Here is a 19,013-nt window from a genome sequence, read left to right on the forward strand (position 1 = left end):
GGAATAAAATGACCAGGATATGGATCACAAGTTCTCTTCAAGAACATTCTATGTTGTAAATAATGCTAGACCTTGAATTCTGATATCAGTAAACAACTTATTTATAACTTACAAACGAATGATGTGGGTCACTAGTGGCCGATTGGTCTAAAGCGCTCGCCTTTACCGATCACTATCATCTCACCTCTGTCCGCGTAGGTCCGAGTCGAGGGCTCGGCAAACGTGGGTACGTGAGAAAGGTACCAGTAACTTCCCGTCGGTGATTTTCTTTTTTTTTTTACTGGAGCTTTGCCGAGTTCTTCCTCCACCAGCTATACTGGCCGCCAATTATAACTCATCCTGCGTTGAGTAATGAAGTTTAACCCCATAACAACAACAGTTACAAACAAGAAACACAATATGAGACTAGTCATGTAGGCCTCTACCCTCAATCACGTACAAAGGTCAAGCACACGATACAAATTAAATATGCATAGCATACCGCATAGTTAACACGCAGTTCTTAGAGAAAGGTAGGCTATTCAAAAATGCTGCATAGCATGTGTTGAGCGTATGATACGTTGCATTACTGAACAGCTTATATCGCTTTAGAATGGGTTACATTGATGAAAAGAATACATCGATTTATAATAGATTACATTGCTGAATAGCACATATCGATTTTAAAATATGTTAAATTGCTGAAGAGCATATATATAGCTTTAGAATAGGTTAAATTGTTGAACCACTTGAAAAAATACGCCTTGTTGTAAACGAATGAAGATTTATATGTAATGCTTTAAATGGAAGTTATGAGCTTAAGATTTGTTTTGGAGTAAAAACACTTCTAACTCTGCTGCACGTACTGGATTTAGTGTACTAAAGCTGCTTACGTATTGGGTTAAGTACACTAACGCTGCTGCACATAATGGAACTCAGTGTACTAATGCTGCTGTAAATAACATAATGCAGTGTACTAACGCTGCTGTAAGTAACTAATTGCATCGTACTAACTGCTGTACATAATGGATTTAGTGTACTAATTCTGCTGTAAATAACTAATTGCATTGTACTAACTGCTGTACATAATGGATTCAGTGTACTATAGCTGCTGTAAATAACTAATTGCATTGTACTAACTGCTGTACATAATGGATTCAGTGTACTAACTCTGCTGTACATGATGGATTCAAGTGTACTAACGCTGCTGTAAATAACGGATTTCATTGTACTAACGCGGCTGTTCATAATGAATTTCAGGTGTACTAACGCTGTTGTACATATCGGATTTCAGTGTATTAACGCCGTTGTGCATAAATAATTTCAGAGTGAGTAGATACAATATATACTCTTAAATCGTTTCTGCGATGATTATTTCATAGAAGAGGGTGTTGTATTTTTCTTTAGCAATTCATTTCATTTAGTTAATCTATTTAAAATTACAGATATATTGACTCACACCAGTTTATAGCCACATATTATAATTTCTTTTGGAGGAACTAAATTGTTATATACATAGATATTGTCATACTGCATTTTCATTGACTATTGGTTAGCTATTTAAGCAATCCATTAGTACTAACCCAGCCTGGCAAACTGATGGGCATCCTGGATAATGACTACTGGACAACCACTCATCGATACAGTGATGCCGACGATGTAACATTCGGTTTACTCACACGCAAAAGAAATATATCCCTACGAGGTCAGATGGAACACGTTTGCTGGGACTAAGCAAACATTTAGTTCTCCCATGCAGCAATATAAACGTTTGATCAAGCCGGAGCAATCGTGTTCGTCAGATTTATATTCATTGAAACTGAAACCATTCTTTTCAGACAAGCAGACAATTTCAGCTACACAGATAAATAGAATAATATGTTGGGCAGAGTGATGCAAGTTTAGTTATGATTGCATCATCCAAGACTTCTAGGAATAACATGATGCATGTCATATCATGGATGACGCAATACCAGCTTCAAATTACATCATTCATTGTTTTTCCTAAAAAGCAAGTACTGTCCAAACCCAGATATAGATTTATTCAAAGATTCAATAAAAATGTATTTTAGTTATTTCTGGTTTAAATTGAGATCCGTTCCCTTTATAACTCACTTACTCCCCGCCATTTCCATGTCAAGGGTCGTAAATACTGACCCAGTATCATAAGTAGTGAAAGGGGTGAGATTAGCGACAATTGGAATTAGCATTACAGACCCCCCCTGGGTAAGATTAGCGACAATGGAAATTTAACATTAACCACCCTGGGTAAGATTAGCGACAATGGAAATTTAACATGGGCAAAAAACCCTGGGTAAGATTAGCGACAAGAGAATTTAACATTGGAGAAATGAAAAAAAAGGAAATATCCATTCTAGGGACAAAGGCATTCGAACAATGGAAAAAAATATCGATTCTAGGGACAAAGGCAATTGAACATGGGGAATAGAGTTTGGGTCTGTCTAGGGACAAGGGGAATTGAACATGGGGAATAGAGTTTGGGCCTGTATAGGGACAAGGGGAATTGAACATGGGATTTTTTTAAAAAAATTTTTTTTAAAAAAGGGGTAGGCATTGGAAAGTCAGTCTCTTTTCGAGAAATAGGAGTGGCCCTGAAAAGGGCCTTTGGGTTTCTTCTGCTTCTAATTTCTTCTATTTCTCCACCAACTTCTTACTTTCTCTCCCACACTCTTTCTCTTCTTTTCTTTCTTTTCTTCCTTTTTTCTCTTCTTTCTTCTTCTTCTCCTATTCTTTCTTCCTCTTCTCATTTTCTTCTTCTTTTTCAATTTTTTCATTCCATGCTCTTATCCTTATCCTTTCCTCTTCATCCTCCTTCTCCTCCTTTATTTCTTTCATCACATCACTTATCATGTCCTTTACTTTTCTTAAGTTGTTAATCTCCATCTTCACTCGATGGGGACTATAAGAATAGTGATCTTCGTTTAGCCTCACTAGCATTTGTTCCATCATGCCCAAATTGTCCAGGACGTCTTGCAATGTTTGTAATTTATCGAGGTGGTTTGAAGCCATCTTCTCTGTAGAATGGTTTGAACGACGAATACTGTGGGTTCTTATACGAAAAGCGCGGACGTGATGGAAAACATCCCCCAAAACATAAAATTGATATTACCTAGATCATGAGCAAACAACGCGCGGACGTGAAGGAAAACATCCCCCTACTTTCTCATTTCATGTGATCTACTATCCACATACGTAAAGCAACATTTAACAAACCCCAAATCTACTATTTACACACGCAAATCATTAAAACGAAATCCATAATCTACTATCCACACAATCGTACGTGAGCGGTTACAAAACCCAAACTATACTCTCCACATACGCTAAGAAACAATAAACAAACCCATAATCTACTATTCACACAAACTTACGTGAGCGCTTACAAACACATCACACAAACACAAACACAAACACATACACTCACACTATAAAAAAGAGTCAGTGTTTATATTCACACTACTCTACCTACACACATTGGCAAATCGATTGTTATTTCTTTTCTAGAGCATTGGGTAGCCCTGAAAAGGGCTGTTTGTTTTTAACTCCAGATGCACCTATCTAATGCTGGCACCTTCCTGGCCTGGCGCCACACACACATCTTCTTCCCCAGTCTCTTTTCACTCTTTTTTGGGGGAGAGCAGAGGCGGGATATGTGGCTTCAGAATCCCAATTTTCTGTCTCTGGGATTCTGAAATTTCCTCTCTCCTTTTCCTCCTCTTCTTTTTTTCTTCTTTCCTCCTCCTCTTTCATCCTTCCCTCTTCGACAATGGCCTCCGCGGCCAGTTCATTTAGTATGCGCCTGGCATATTCCAGGTGCATCTGGAGTTCTAGAAGCTTTACAATTCTGGTGTTCATTCTGGTGGTGTTGATCAATCAACAAGGGTAGCTAGACTGCCGAGCGAGTTTCAATTTATACTGAAAGCGCGGACGTGATGGAAAACATCCCCTTAAAACAAAATTGATCTTACCTAGATCATAACCAAAACAACGCGCGGACTTAAAAGAAACACTCACTCACTTTTTTTATACTACCCATTACTATTCTAAAAAAAATTTTCATTGATCACTTCAATATACTATCCACATACGCAAAGCAATCAAACCCCAAATCTACTCTCCCCACACGTCAAACAGCCAAAAACATGATCTTAATCTACTATCCACACAAACGTACGTGAGCACTTACAAACACACAGTCCTATACACAAACACATACCCTCTCACTATAAAAAAGAGTTAGTGTTTATATTCACACTACTCTACCTACACACATTGGCAAATGGATTGCTATTTCTTTTCTAGAGTTTGGGGTAGCCCTAAAAAGGACTGTTTTTTTTGTTTGCTATGGCAATCTTTTAGTTTCTAAGAATGCGACGTCCTCTGAGGATAGACTTTCTGACGATAGGTCTGCTTCTTCGGAAAGAGAAGAAGAACTCTTTGGTGTCGATACGACAATCGACAAAGCCTCTGTCAGGTTCAGGTTCCTGCTGCTGCTGCTGCTGCTGATTCTGCTGCTGTTGTTGTTGTTGCTGTTGCTGCTGTCTTTGAAGTATGTACTTCTCTGTCCATTCTTCTTTCTCCCTGTTCACTTCTTCTCTGAAGAGCTCTTCTATCAGGTCTTCAGTGACTTTTAACATTCTCACATTCTCTATCTCTTCTGGCTTCGGTATCAGACTGTGTCTGACCCTATGCAAATTCACGTAGGCTTCGTTTAGCTTAGCTAGTTTGGAGCACATCTTCGTAGGAGGATGAGTCGACAATGGATGGTTAGACTGGAAACTACCCCGGTTCTTAAAGTCAAAGCGCGGACGTGAAGGAAAACATCCTTCTACGGTTTTCGAGTCGCAACGTTCAATGAGTGTCATGAGAGGGATAGTAAGAAGTCAAAGAGCATGAATCAACATTCTTATAGTCAAACAAACCACAAAGGCATTTTTTTTTCAAAACACAACATTTTTTATTCAAAATCACTTAACACTAACCAACAACTCTAACATTTTTTAACAATAATCTAACCATATAACATCAAACATTTTTTCAATTCACACTCTACTTTAAACAGGGCTGACAACGTTGTAAATGAAATTGTGATTTCCGTTGTTGGAAATCATTAGACCATTGATGGACACTACGTTTCCTAGCTAGAGACAAAAGATAAGCATAATGGTCACAAAACCATCGATCTACTTTCACATCGTTTCTTGAAGAAGAACGAGGATCAAAATGAGTCACTAAATGGTCTAAGGAATAGCCCAGGCTGCGATGATGCAGAAAATATACACAGTACTGTCCACACACCAAGGAATCTGTGCCTTGTAATTTCACATTATTGAATCGGGTGGTCTGAGCATTTCTTCTCATAAAGTCGATGATATCGTCTTCCAAAGGGGGCAATCCATACGAATCAAAATATTCCACACATCCTTCTTGAGGAAAGTAAACGGCTACCCAGTGGGTTCCTGGGAGATGACTGTCGTCCGTGTTGATGACATAAGCTTGATGGTCTTGAGGTTTGCGATGAGGGAGTTCATCTTTAGCACAGACGACAGGATTCCAAGAAGCCGTGTACGAACTGTGGTTCAAAAGGTAATAAAGTTCCCAGGTATCCATTGATTTGTGTGTTTTCTTCTTCACAGGTAATAATATGTCATCAATTCGATCCTGACTTTTTGCTTGAAAATGTCTGACAAATAACCGTTTCTTCGTTTCGTCTCCTCACTCTGATTCAGGTTAACGGTGGACAAGAATGTTCACGCAAGTCTTTATACCACTGATGCCACATGACTTCGCCCGAGATGAGACTCCAAGCTTCGTCCAGATACTCGTCCAATTTTTCTTCTTGACTCAGCATCAGGCATTTATCGTGTTGAATTTGACTGGGATGATCGTTTTGACATCCATAGCAATTTTTCTTGATCAATTCCGTCATTTTTTCGGCCAAGTGTTTGGCAAAACAGGAGACTAAATGGGCTTCTTGTTCTGGCCATCTCGACTTCATCATGATAACTTCTTCCACAGTCTCCTCACATTTCATGTCTAAAGTTTCTCCACTAGGTAAAGAGGGATAACAGTCTTCCATGGCTTCTAATAGTCTAGAATGACTTCTCTCAAACTGTTGATTTCTATGGTATTGTCGAATTCTGCATACAGGAGGACGTTCACTGTGTGGTCTGGAGGTGGATTTGCAAACTGAAGTTCCACACGAATCTGGCCTGATTTTATAGGGTGGAAATGTCCCTCGTCGCTGCCTTGGTCTGGACTGAAATCAAAACCCCACAAAGCATAGCCTCCTGCATAATCGTCGTACGAAATACCGTGACTGGTGTTGGTTCCTAACTTTCCTTTGGCTTCGTACAGGGACAAGTACGATCTCAAATAATTCTTTGCGGCACCAAAGTTGGGCTCAAAGGGTCGGGTACACAAGGTCTTGCCGTCGCGACTGACTTCGATCTTGGACACATTGTAATGTTGAAACTCAAAAGGATTTTGATCGTGGGTTCCGTTGAAGCCTGAATCCCTGACGATACCAACAATCAAACGCTTGGGTAACTGTCCTTGGAACAGATGATCTTCGATCATAGATCGCTGTCCAGCGGGAATGGTGAACGTTTTCACTTCGACGCGTCGTATCGGATACTTGGCGGTCGTTCTGCTCAAAGTCTGACTGACGTCGTTTCCCACTTTAGGTAACACTTCCACACGACACACGTAAAGTTGGGCTTCTTGAATGATAGTTTTGTATTCGTTGGCATGGGCCATCAAATGGAAAGCGGCACTGCTACGATTCAGTCTCAGACGGATATCCACCCCGTTCAGCAAATACTTTTCTTGTAACCACATGTCCAAATGCAAACGATCCATCAGTTCTAAACTTCGCCCTTGCATCATTTTCTTACGACGGTCGTTAAACCCCACATTGTGAGGATTGTCATCTTCTGTCAGGACTGTGTCGCTAAACATGCCTACACCTGCCGTGTCAGGTTTCCATACCACGCAAGCATCCAGATGAGTATTCTTGGCTTCTTTTCCGTACGTCAAGAGATTTTCCAAGTAGGCACGATATGGGTAAGTATCCATGCTGCTACTGACCAGTTTGTTATTCAAGTACAAGTCCACTTCGCTGAACAAGGAATGCATGAAATTGTTGACAGGAGCTATTCTAGCATCGCCTCCTGGATTGGTGTTGTCCGTTTTGATCACTTTCACTTTCAAATACAGGTAACTGCTATTGAGATCGATTTAATCTTCGGGTTGTCCTTTGATTTCAAACTCGATGGGAGCTGAATCCGTCAAAGAGGAGACGGGATGAAATTCCACCCACTGAGATTCTTGCATCGTCATCATGGTAGGGGGCATGGCAAAGAGATTCAGTTCCGACTTGGAACAAACGCAAGACTCTCGGTGCATCATTTTGTTCTGTGTCTCAATAATCGAAAACGTCTAAGTCTCGAACGGTTCTTCTTTTCTTTGCCTTTCTCGCTTTAGACGTGTGAAGTCTGGTGAAAGGGTGTTTTCTTCGTCGTCTCTCTCTGCCTTGTCCTTGCTGAATGCTTGACTCGGTAGCGTGCAGGGCATTTATAGGTGTGTCTCGGCGGTCCGAAAGGTCTTTGCCTGTTTGCAGCAAGACATTTTTGCCAGCCCTCATGAAGGCTTCTTTAGGGTTTTGTTTGTCGATGATGACATTTTGGAGAAATTCTTTGCCTTGCGTCAGTGCCGCATCTTTCAAGGCGTGCAATCCGCGTGTCACCATCGGTTTCAACACCGGGGCCACCGAACGAAAGGCCGATTTTAACATATCTCCTAAACCGTGTCCTCGCTGTCGAGCAACCCCTCGGTACACTGGATACATGACTTACGAGTCGTGAGAGAACCGTTTTCGAAAATGGAGTTTCACCGTGACTTTTCCTTTGGTGAATGGAATATTTTGTCCCAGATCTCCTTTTATAGCAATGTTGACCGTGTCCAAATACGACTTACTGACAGGCTTATAGTGAGGATGGACAAATTCGTGGTGAACGTGATAAGTGTTTCCACCTTCCTCGTCAGTGACCGTGGCAGAATCCACTTTGAAAGGAATGACACGCAGTAACGGTGCGGAGGTGTGTCCCACCACGTTGTACTCCACCACATCGGCGTACACAAACATCAAATTCAGTCCTTGGTTCAGTTCTACCGGGGCACGAAATAACTTGCTAAAAGACTCGTTGTCGTAAACGATTGGTAATTCGTTTTTCTTGAGCATGGCCATTCTCATGTCCATGTCTCCGCCCAACATGTCAAACAATTCAGGACAAAATAAAATGGACAGGATTTTACTCCCGTCAAATTTCATCAAGAAGCGATGAGCTGCTTTGTGGTATTCCATGGTGACACTTTTTTTGACACTCTCCAAAGCTTTCAGAAACACGACATTAAATCTGGAGGTTATGGTGCTGACCAAATGTTGACCACTAAAATAATAGCCTGGAGGAATGAACAAGTGATAGGTGGTGTACTTTTGATTTTTTGTGACAGGGGTTTTCTTGTCATATTTGCCATAGGTATCCAAGTACTGTTGCAATTGTTCGTCATGAACTTCTACATCAAAAACATTTTGATTGGGAAGGACATTGAGGACTTGGGTCGGGTGAATGATTTCTACTAAAGCCACTTCCCAATGGGCTTCGTGATCTAAGGGGATGGTCTGAGGTAATTTGGCCGTGTAACAGCACAACGTGTTTTTGGGAAACACCTCCATGGAACTGTCACTGGGTAAGGTTAAGTAAAATTGGTTTTGGTGACTCATAATTCCTGAGTTCTGTGGCTGTCCGAGGGGTTACTGGACGTCAGAGGCGTGTCTCCGCCCAAAATGGGGTTCTGGTTGTTGTTGGAGTGGTGACTGGCACTGGCACTGGACACAAGGTTCCCGTGGTTCCCGTTGGAAGAGAATTTCAGGGAGGGATTGGGAAGCAGGTAACCGATGCAACTGCTCAAAAAAATGGTCCACAATTGTTTGTCTCCTTGTTGCAAACCAAACTCAAATTGGCAATGGCTGCCCCGATGACACAATACACCACGAAGATTTGGCAGAAAAAGACGATTTGCGTTTTAGGCACACGTTCTCCACACCACACCCACAAGGGTTGTTTTTGTAAATCTTGCACAGAAGAACTGGGTGAAGGAGTGGTCGACGTAGCTGCGTCTGTGTGAAAGGGCATGATGGTCACTTCTTTTTATGCTTCGATGGTAAGATTGGTTGTACGCTTGCACCAGGTGCGGTAAGATGTCGATGTACTTCAGAGTGTGGTGATGCGTAAAATATTTCCACATGCGTTCTTTCAATGTGCGTTGAAAACGTTCCACGATGCTGGCTTTGGTTTCGGGATTCTCGGTGGTACAAAAATGAATGTCACGTTTCTTTAATTCTTTTTGGAAAGCTTGGTTCAAAATTTCGGTGCCTTTGTCCGTTTGCCATCGAAGAGGGTGACGACCGCTTTGTTTCAACACCCGTTGCAGGGCTTGCACTAACTCGCTGCTCGATTTGGAAGTCAAGGGCACGACCCAGGCAAATTTGGAAAAGACGTCGATGACACAAAACAAATATTTGTAACCACGATTGTAGCTGGCCAAATGAGAGACATCGGCTAAATCGGCTTGCCATTGATGATCGATGCCTTCCACTCGGGTGCGACTTCTGGCAAACTTGCGTGGAATGGGTTTGTGTAAAGTGTAGGTAGCTTGTTCTTGTAACCATCGTTGCACTTGAGGTAAACGGAGACTTTTCAGTCGAGGTTTGGCAGCAAGATACAATTTTTGAACTCCTGCGTAACCTGCAGGATGGGAGGGATCGTAATAAATGCTGGCTAAAACTTTTTCCATTTTTTTTTGTGTTTGTGTGTTAATAAGACACCCACTCTTGGAGGATGCTACTCTTTTTCTCTTGGGGTATTTTCTTGGATTGCAATGCTTTGCGTGTGCGAGCGGCAATAGGTGTTGAAGAGGAGGATGTCTGAGCGGGGGATATCGGTTCTTGTTTCACTTCTGTCTTCACTTCTGTCTTCACTTTCTTTTTCTCTTGTGAGGAAGAAGGGGTGGCCATCATCTTTTTAATCCATCCAATTCTGGAGGTAGGTGGTGTTGTTAACTTGCGTACTTTTTCTGGTGGAGTTTGAAACCCTTCTTCTTCTTCTTCTTTTCCTTTTTCTGTCTTGGTCACTGGTAGTGGTGGTGGTACTGGTGATGGTGCTGGACTTTTCATCAAGGTCTTAAAATCTTTCAGAGTGGGTAGAGCTGTTTCGTCTAAAGCTTTCTGGTGAAAGAGTTGCAGTCGTTGGAAGAGTTGACCGTACTTTTGCGATTTTTCTGTTTCGGAGAAATCTTGGCGATCCATCAAGGACTGCAATTCGTGTTGCAACTGGGACATCTCGCTCAAATGGGGATTGGGAGGTAAATGCGGGGTGCATTGTTCTTGCCAACGATGGTATTCCATCCACTGTTTGTAAGGCACTAAAGCCAGTTTTCGTCCTTCCATGGGGTTGTCAGGGGTCGATTCTGAGATCTTGGGACTTCCGAGGGCCTTTTTATCTTGCTCCCACCAGTCCTCCCAACATGGTTCCCAAGACTCCTTTCAGTAAGGGACCTAACAAAAGGGGTAAAATGCCTCCACGTTGGACCAACATCTTCTTCTTTTGACGAATGGGAATTTTCTTTTGAACCATTTGGCGAAGAACGTGACGATGTTTCCCTAAGCATTGTTTCTGGTGTTTGGACAAAGGGATCGCGCCTTTCAAGACGTTCAAACAGCATTCGCACACGGTATCGATGACCTCTTTGGAGGCCGATTGAATGAGGTTTTTTCGTAGAGGTGGAGAAGCTTTGGACAGGACAGATAACATGTCCCCATGTTTGACTAAACGAGGAGGCAGTCCTTTCCTTTTCTTTCCTTGGGGTTGTTTAGAAGAGGGATGTTTTCTGGAGGGTGACATCTTTGAATTTTCAGGAGCACCAAAAACACTGATACCCCGACTTGGTCACAGGCCTTTTTTATACTGGAACGCGTCGCCACTGATTGTCTTGACATCGTATCAACTTCAGGACAGGCATGACACGTCGTGCAGGGGTACGCAACGGACTAAATCGAGCCAGTTCTTGCTTGGACAAATCCAGTAAACTTTGTAACATGCCCGATCTTTCTTTGACTTTGATTTTGGGAGAAGGTACTTTGTGAGCAGCAGCCACTGCCACTAAATTGGAGGGACCTGCCACTGGGGAAGTTCTTCTTGGGGTCATCAACGGAGAAGTTCTTGGTGTGATCAACGTCTCCAAGTAGTCTTCAGTTCTTGGTGTCATCAACGGAGAAGTGGATGAACTTGAGGCTACCGGAGACGCAGTCACCGCCGTGGCAGGTAGTGGTTTGCGAGTGTAAAGTTGCGTCCTGGCCGAAGTGCCTCTCTTGCGACTAGTTTTCTTCTGTGGACTTTTCTTTTCCTGGGGGCTTCTTTTCTTTTTCCGGGGTGGTGTCTGGTAAGAGGAGGGTCCCGCCACTGGAGAAGTTCTCCTTGGGGACCTGGTCTTTTTCTTGTTCTTCTTGGAGCTTCGTTTGACTTTTTTCTTTGGGAGAAGTTTGGGGGCATTAGGATCCCATCGTAAGAGAGAGCGAGTGATGACCCCTCCTAGAGTACCTCTCCCTCCAGGTTTCAAAATGATTTGTTTTTTGGTTTGAGTGTCGATGCGGGGATCGGCCAGTTGGGTCAAAGCGACTTTGTTTCGATCAAAACAGCGTTTGGTTTGATGAGGAATCTGAATGATTCCTTGGAGTAATTGACGTACCGTCACCGTGAACCATCGTAAGACTTCTTTGAGACTAGCTTCTTAGACACGAGTTCGTGTTTGTGGATTTTTTTCTCGACTGATGCCATACAAGGCACGAATCAATTTGACGGGAAGATGCGACTGAAGGGACGTCATGTTCAAAATGTGTGTCAGACAGACGAAAAGGGTCTGAGGTATTTATAGATTTTTTTGTGGAGTGAAATTAAGTCGAGGACGGAGACGTGTACAGGACAGGCCCTCCGTCTTGGCACCAGTGGTGAAACAAGTGGGTACGAAATCGCAAATCCTCGGGGGTCGTAGGTTTCAAATCGACGAGTAAATAGGCGTGTGGAGTTTGAGTGGCATCGTCGTATACCTGAGTCAGCCAAGGTGTCCCTAACTGTTTGGCTAAGACTTGCACTTGAGATTTATCTCGAGGGCTTTTAAACAAAACCACATAATGCGCATTGAGACTGATGGTGCTATGGGCTTTACTTTGTTGAAACAAATTTTGGGTGATGTAAACGACACTGGCATTACGGTGATGCCCTTTGCGTGTGAACCACAGTTTAATTTCTTCTTCGTCTTCTCCTAACATGTCGTCAAAAATGACCAAATGGGTTTGACGGGAGTCAGAGACGATGCCGTCATCTTCTTTAGGAATGCCTTCCACAAACACGATGGAATCGCCTTGACTTTCTCGCAAGAGGCTGTACGCCGATTGCCACTCTTTGTAACACCACACGATCCGTTGAGGGGGTCGATCGATCAAATGATGTTTATGTTCGATCAAACGTTTGACGAATTCGGTTTTGCCTGAACCGCTAGGTCCAGCAATGAGCATGTTAAAGGGATGGCGAAGATACAAAGCCTCCCAACTGGCACGATCTAAGTGTTCGTCGATGACTTTGACAGTAGAGGAAGAGGGAGCAGAGACAGCAGAGGTAGCCATAGTGTTAGGAATGTCACTTGTGACACGAAAACAAACAAGCCGAGAATTTATATACTTTTTTCAGGACACGTTTATTGAATGTTTTAAACATGAATACGAAAGACAAAAATACATAAAAGGCACATGATAACCATCAACGTGGAATAAACACAAGTGTCTGTACAACATGTTTTGGGTAATGTTCTGACCAGTTCTATAGGGGGTAAGGTCACACAAGTGTCCTCCCGAAAGGGTCTTTCAGGGATGTCCACGACAATCCTGTCCTGGGTGACGGGTTCTTCTGGTACTGTCACTAACACAGGTTGAAAAGTCGCAAGGCTTACAATCGCATTCCACTTCAGAAGCCCCACACTTGAATTGTGCCTTTCTAAACTTGTTTTGTGTTTCTCTGAAAGTATTCATCTTGTTCGCTTGGTCCTGGTAGTCACAATGAACTATCGATCTTGCCTAGGGTTCCTTTTTATATACAGACCAATACCGACGTGTCCATACGGTAAGGTGAAATGATTGGGAAGTCGCACTCGCTTCTGGTACACGATTTGATAGACTTTTTCCAAGGGTCGACTGACGTTGTGGTGAGTCGGTTAACGTACAATCTTGTTCGGTTGATAGGTGGTCACTTTAAAGTGTTCATCCTCTCCCGATTGCAAGGCTTCTTTCAATACCCAAAAGTTGACCACACGACTGGTACGATAATTCAGAGTCAATCCTTTCACTTTGCACGTCGTGTGCACTTCTCCTTGTGGGTCCCGGTATTCGTAGCCGTAATTTTTGGGACCGCCACTGACGAAACTTAGAATCTTGTTGTCGGGATGTTCGTCTGTCCAGGCTCCTAAACGGTCTCCTTCGATATCAGGGTGATGTTGACTCGGGTGATCGATGTAAATGCAACTGTCCGTGTCAAAGTACAGGACACGTTCCCCTAACAGTTCTAAAGCTTCGTACAATTTTAAGCGAGCATGAGCTGTCACGTAAGCCGCAATGATGACATTTCCAAAAGGGTCGTCTTGTACAAAGTCCAGATCTTCTTCGTAATTGACCAAGATCAAATCCTCGCGAACGACGTCCACGTGTTTCATGTATTTGGTTTTGTCGTGAATCATCTGAAAGTAGCGAGAAGGTTCTGTCAAATATTCCGTCTTGGGTAAACACGGTCGTTGTGCCATTTCACCCCACAAGCAATTTAACATCACTTTGGCAAACGATCGCCTGCCTTCGTTTTTCTCGATGTGGTCTAAAGATATGCCTTCTTGTTCATAGTATTTCTCTTTGAATGTCTTTTCGTCTTCGGAAGTGTGACACCAGGAAGGATAGCCGCTGGCTTCTTGTTTCAGTTTCAAAAAGGCATCCACGTAGTCGGCGAAAATGCCTTTCTGACTGGGGTCACCCTTGTGGTATTGTTGTGTCTTGGGAAAGTGGCAAATTTCGTACACTTCTAACAGTTGGTATCCCATGTCCAGAGCTTTGAACAATTCCACGCTGACCCAGGTTCCCGTCAAGGCCCGTTCGTCCTGGGTGTGCTGACAAGGTTGGTCTTGGTTGCACGTTTCGGCACAAGTACGGCACAAAGGAAACATCAGTTTGCCTTGGCAATGGTGAGGTAGCACGGGATGGTATAGGTTCGTGGGAGGCAAAACTTTACACTTGATCAAGCCTTCGTATTGTCGAATGTTTTTCAGGTCGATGTGTTCCGTCAGCAATTGCGGGTGCCCTACAGGAAAGCGACAATATTTGCACACGTAGGGATACAGCGAACACACGTCCAAGTATTTGATTTCTTCTCCTTTCTATTCGTCGGCTTGGTACAGCAAACAGGTGGCATTGGTCCTTCCTCCGTACAAACTATCCCTCGGGTTCAGGGGGTCCATCAGCTTGTAACTTTCCATGACACGTTTAAACTCGGGATCGGTTTTCATACGGTGATCGTACTCGTGTTCCCACATTTCCTCCACTTGGTATCCTTGCTGTTCTAACTTTAGGCGTCGCTGACAAGTGTCCTGGTACAAGTCTTCCATGGTTCGTTGTAAAAACTGATTTTTAGTGCCACGGTCAGGGTAATAGACGGGACATCCGTGAAATAAGCAACCGTTAAACTCGTACACGATCTTGGGGTTTTCTAAGTCCCAGCCATCGACCGAATACATTCCGATGGTCTTTTCACCCCCTCCGTTGCGGGCATACTGAATCCATTTGTCTTCCTTGTCGCACAAGTAATGTAACCAACGTAGGGCTTTGACCGAGTACTGACGTTTGACATAGTTGGTCGTTTGAGGGCTGATGACAGCCACGGTCTTTTCAGGCATGAATCGTTGTCGATACACTAAGGAACACGCTTTGGCAATGGTGCAAGCTTCTTTCAAAGGATCGACCCCTCCGTGTTCCATGAACAGTTCTCGAAATTTTCCACAGCAACGTCGTACAATGTCCACGTCGGAACGACAATACTTTAGCATTTCTTCCTCAAAGTCGAAAGGGTCCGAGGCGTGGGCCTGGTACCAAGCGTAGAAAGCTTCTCGTTGTTCGGTACGCATGTTGTCGGGGTCGTAATAGTGAGCCTCAGGCAAATGGGGTAGAACGGCGTGTTGATTGGCTTCCGTATTGAAAAAGTGTGGAAAATAACCTTTAGCCATTTCTGTCATTCCAAACGTTTTAGGCATTCGACGCAAGGGCATGGCCAAATAGCTCATCGAATCTTTAAACTGCACTTGTCCCATTTGCATGAAAATGATTTTGGCTCCGTTCAAAGTGACTTTAGGACGTTCGGTGCCTTGTTCCGTATAGTATCTCAAAAGAAACTGTCCATCGTATCCGGAGAAATTGTGAGCCATCACTGTGGCATGACGATGACAATCTCCGTAACGTTCGATGTCCTCTTGGCTCCACGTCTTGTCGATGGGGTCTAAGACCCATTGGGCAAAATCGGCTAACGTGTTCGGTCCTCGAAAGATTTTTTCCCGTTGTCCGGAAATCTTGCTGCAGTGAGGGCAATGACTGAAGATAGGTTCCTGAATGCACTTCTCGCACGCTCGATGAGCCACGCAGAAATTAGGAATGTGAATGCCGGTCTCTTGCATGCATTCGAAATCGAAAAAGATGAAATTGCCTTTCTTCTTGTGACCGTCCTCTTTCTCTGTTGGGGGTTGGTATTTTTGTACGTAGCATTCGTGTTCCAAGTCCACGATGTGGTGACAAATGTGACATTTTTTCTTTCCTGAACATACGTGTGCCTTGGCATTATTGGTACGTAGGCCTTGTCCACACGTAGGGCACAATCTCAGCAGTTGACAAGCACATTTCTGCTGTGAACCTTGCGTCTTCAAATGTTGTTGGTAATAGGCAGGGCTGACAAACGTGCGCAGACAAGCAGGACAATGTACTCTTTCTTGTCCTTCGCTCAGACAGGATGGAGAGGCCAAACATCCTGAGCATTTCCATCCGCAATGTTTGTGTTCCTCTCGATTGTTATAGCCATAGTCACATTTCTCACAGTAATAACTGTATCACAGGAATCCAGTGATAGTGGTAATGGTATCGAAATGGTCATCGTGATAATAGACATGAATGTATTTTCCGTCCTTAAAGTATTGGCCTCGTAACAATAGAGGTCCGCGCATTTCTTGAGGGTGCACATTCAAGGTGTAGAATGGAGCTAGGACATCTTGCAATTTTTGCATCTCAGGAATGCCACAGGGTGTGTCTTTGGACAGTCCGGCTTGTTGTAACAGGAGTTCTGCTTCGTTTCGTTGTTTGGCTCGGTCAGATCGTTGAATAGTTTTCCAGGCTCTTTTCCATTCTACCGTGTAATTCTTGTTGGCATAGGTTCGTCCCACAACGATAGCTCGGGCTAAACTCATCTGGTCTTGAGAATTGTGAATTTGGACGAGACTCTTTTTGGTGTTGCGAAGGTCGTTCACCAATAACACCTTATTGCGTTGTCCGGTCCCTTGAGGAGGAGAGACGTGGGCCATTTTCAGTGTGGCTTTTCCATCGGTGATGTCAAACTGGTCATTAGATTGTTGTATGTGTTGAATCTTGTCCATGACTTTGGAAGGGGTTAGTTCTGCGGGTCTGCTAAACTCGATCCAAACAGGGGATTTCAAACCGTCGTGATCTATGGATAGTGTCAAGCGATCGTCTTCTTTGGGTTGACATTGTCGCTTGAGTGCGGTGAGCAAAGAATCCCACATCACGGTGATAAACCTTCTGCTTTCTCCAATGGTACGTCGGACTTGAAATCTTTAAACTTCACTGTGTAGGTGTAAGCCGTGGTTCTAAATTTTCTAGAGGAGCGCTTTTCCGTCTCTCGAATGGAATAGTACTTTTCAGGGTTGACTAAGGGTGGTGAACTTTGTTTAGAGGGTTCGGATTCTGGTTCACTCATGTCCTCTTCAAAATCACTGGCATGAATTTGTGCCAAGACTTCAGCTCTGGTACGAGGCGATAGATCACGTTTCTGCCTCTTACTTTCTTCTTCTTTCTTCTCGAATGAATAGGATCGTTTCATCTTGAGTGGAAAACGTCAAATGACTCAAGTTTAAACACCATAGACTAATTTATAGTCATGGCAAACCAGCGTATATAAAGGGGTGTGTGTCTTGTCCTTTCACTATTCATTTCACTCTCAAACCGAGCACAACGATGGAAGAGACTACCCAGATGGAACGTTTCATCAGAGCTTTGCGAGGGGTCATTAGAAAAGTCTCTTCAGACCAGCGGACGGACTACTCTCCTTCCTTTCGAGATAAAAGTCAAGATACTTGCTATATCTGTTAGAAGAAAGGGCATTGGTCTTCAGAGTGTCCAGACCGTCAAAAAGAAAAAAAAACAGGGGCTAGAAAAGACAAAAGTCAAGATACCTGTTATTATTGTCAAGAAAAAGGACATTGGTCTCCAGATTGCCCAAAAAAGAAACAAGAGGAGTCAGAAGAAAAGAGGGATTCTTCAGAAGAAGAGAGAGATTCTTCAGAGGAAGAAAGCAGCCAGGTGAAGAAAAAGAAACAGGAGAAGAAAAGAAGAAGGGTAGAAAGTGAGGAGGAAAAGACTGTGACGGTGAAGAAATTGAAAAAAAAGAGAGAGTAAAAAAAAAAAAGAAACAGAAGAAGTGTATGAACTTTATAAAGTGTTCTGTTGTGAATTGTGAATTGGATTGTAACTATGGAGAAAAGAATACATTAATTATATAAGGTAAGTGTCTTTGAGTTTTGATTTTAAATAAGAAGCTACACTCACGCACTCATACACAGACACGTACTATAAGGGTAAAATGTTTTTTTTTTGTTGTTGATTTTTGAGTTATTATCAAATTGAAATTGTATTTCTTTTCGAGAGAAGTGGGTGGCCCTGAAAACGGCCTTTGGTTATTTTTTGGTGTAGGGGGTGAGTTTAAGCAATCAACTTTAACTGCCTTAAGCCTTTGCCACGGCCGAGGCCTACTTCTGATGATGATGATTGGGTTGAAATCACTAAGGGTGGTACGATAGGCTTAGTCACAGGGTTGGCGTGTTTAGCTCGGGAAGGTCGTATTCTCTTCGGTCGTGATAAAGAAGTCTGATACATCTGTTTCAGACTTCTTAACTCCGCTAAAATGTCCAACAGTATCGTGGCCGTTTGATTTTCACCCTCTTGTTTCTTTGCTGCTACTTCTTCTTCTTGTTTTTTTCTTACCTCTTCTTGTTGCTGTTGCTGTTGCTGTAGGAGAAAAGCTTGTTCCGCTTCCTTTTGTCGTTGCATAAATTTCTCCAATTCTTCTTTCTGTCTCTGTCTAAAATTCTCCACTTGCGGTAATGAAGAATGAGACGAAGGTTCCGGAACAAATTCTTGCGAGGTAAGAAAATCCACAAAATCCCAATGTACCTCTTCTGAAAGTAAGTCCGGGTTCCCTTGGGCGGTCTCCACTGCTTGTTCACCCCAGTGAATCGTTTTCTGAGTTTCCGTCATGTTGAATCACTGTCGCATAGATTGACTGCACACAGGCGCTAGCGAATCTATATAGATCACGTGACGTCACAGACTGCTCTCTTCGGATTGGATGCGGGCTGACTGAATTTTGTCACGCGTGTTTGGATTGGTCAATGAACTCAATCCGTTTCAATCCTTCCTCTCCCTATAAATAAGCGCAGTTCAGCGCAATCACTCACCTGTTCTCGGAGCCTCAAGATGTGGACCGACGTTCAATCTTCCACCCTTGTGTCAACAATGATGTTCAGGACGGACATACCCATGTATGTCCGATCCAAGTGGACTGTTGTCGATAGGACAGATACTAGTCTAT

This window comes from Sinohyriopsis cumingii, chromosome 15 (assembly GCF_028554795.1).
Source record: "Sinohyriopsis cumingii isolate HCF-2022 chromosome 15, ASM2855479v2, whole genome shotgun sequence".
Classification (NCBI taxonomy): Eukaryota; Metazoa; Mollusca; class Bivalvia; order Unionida; family Unionidae; genus Sinohyriopsis; species Sinohyriopsis cumingii.